This window comes from Manacus vitellinus, unplaced genomic scaffold (genome assembly GCF_001715985.3).
Source record: "Manacus vitellinus isolate BGI_N305 unplaced genomic scaffold, ASM171598v3 scaffold_61_pilon, whole genome shotgun sequence".
NCBI classification, from domain to species: Eukaryota; Metazoa; Chordata; class Aves; order Passeriformes; family Pipridae; genus Manacus; species Manacus vitellinus.
Genome location: NW_021940696.1, coordinates 2,660,486 through 2,662,224, shown reverse-complemented (window position 1 = coordinate 2,662,224; position 1,739 = coordinate 2,660,486).

Sequence of the window (1,739 nt, the reverse complement as noted above, 5' to 3'; positions counted from 1 at the left end):
CTGCCCTCTAGCAGTGGGAAGCCAAAAGCTGGACATCTCACCTTCCATCCCACCTGCCCCCAGGGTTGGATCCACTGGAACAGATTTCCTGGCTCAGCCAAAGCCGAGCAGACACAGAAATGACCCTTGGAAAACAGAACAAACATGGGTAAATCCCACATTTCCTTCTGTTCCCCCCATTTTTCTTTTCATCAGGGAGAAGTTCTCCCTCCCCACCGTTTGCCCCAGCACCCGGATCTTTCCAGAAAGGAAGGTTTTTCATTGGACACTCAGCATTTCACAGAAGCGCTGCAGGAATATCTTAAAATACTTTTCAACCTCCAGGTGCAATAAAAAAATTTCAACCCCTAAATATGTTTACGAGGACACCTTGACTTGGTTTTGTACAAAGCAAACACGACAAGTTTTGATGCAAAACCGGGAGGTTTCTGTTCTCAGTCGTGGTGGGGCTTTTTTTACGACAGCAAATAAATATTGCACCAGGTAACAAGAAAACAATAAAACTCTAGGAATAAGCCCTAAAAATGACAATATCAAAGAGTGACGTGGGGTGCAAACCAGGCACTTTTGTGCCTTTGAAGAGGTTTTTAACATCTTTTCCTGTAAGATCACAGTTCTCAATTTATAGAAAACAAATGTATAAACAGGCTGGAAGAGTCTTTGAGAAGAGCTGGGAAGAGAAAGAAGAAGTTCCCACGATAAGCAAACGGCAGAGCTCGTCGGACACGGCGACAGAAGGATTCCTACACTCAAATGTACAGTAGGTTTTAATTATATTGCAATAAAGAGCTATATATATGTGCATTTTTTCTGATTTACTAGATGGCTTCTTTAAATTCTAAGCCAAGTTGGGTTTTGGTTTTTTTTTTTAAGGAAAAACCATTTTTATTTTTTAAAAAAAATAAAATAATTAAAAATAGAAATGGCGCTGCAGCAAACATTTGGAAAATTTTGGGAGTCGATTGTTTATTGGGACCCCAACTGATTTTAATGAAAAAATATGGTTATAATTTAAAAAAAAAAAAAAAAAAGGCACTTTTATGTTTTGCATAAGGAAAGTCCCTACAATGCAACCTCCGGGGCACTTTTTAAAGAAGAAGAAACCAAATCTCAAATGGTCGCGGGGGCTCTTCTGGCCAAAAACCCTCCTCGAAACCCCAAAGATGTGGGTTGCAAAGTATTTCAAGTATCCACAACAAGTGAAACTGGATGTAGAGAAGTATGTTCTCAACATTTACTTCTGTTTCTGGTGAAACTGGAACCAGATGACCCCTCCCAACACATTGTGGGAAGGGCTGGTTAAGCAGCTGCAGATGGAGCCCGACTGCTGCTCGCTGACATCCGTGGTGCTGATCGGTTCCATCCAGCTCCACGAGGTCAGCTGGGGGGTAAACTGGGATGATCCCTCCCCTCGGAGCATCCAAATGCATCCCCAAGGCTGCAGGTTTGGTCCAACAAAGAACAGAGCACCATTCCAGGGGGAGATGTTGACCCCATGTGGGACATCTCACTGGGGCTGGGATGGTGGGGTCATGTCCTGCTCCCGTGGGTGGCTCTTCCATGTTGGTTCTCCCACACGGTTTCCCTGCCTCAGCTCTACCATCACAGCCTTTCCCTGCTCATTCCACTACAAATGTTATCCCAGCTTGGATCAGTGTCATTGTGAGGTTACAGGAAAGATCTCCAAGTGACCCTGACTGGGCTTGGATCATCCTGGGCTCAGCCTGGAGAAAAGGAGG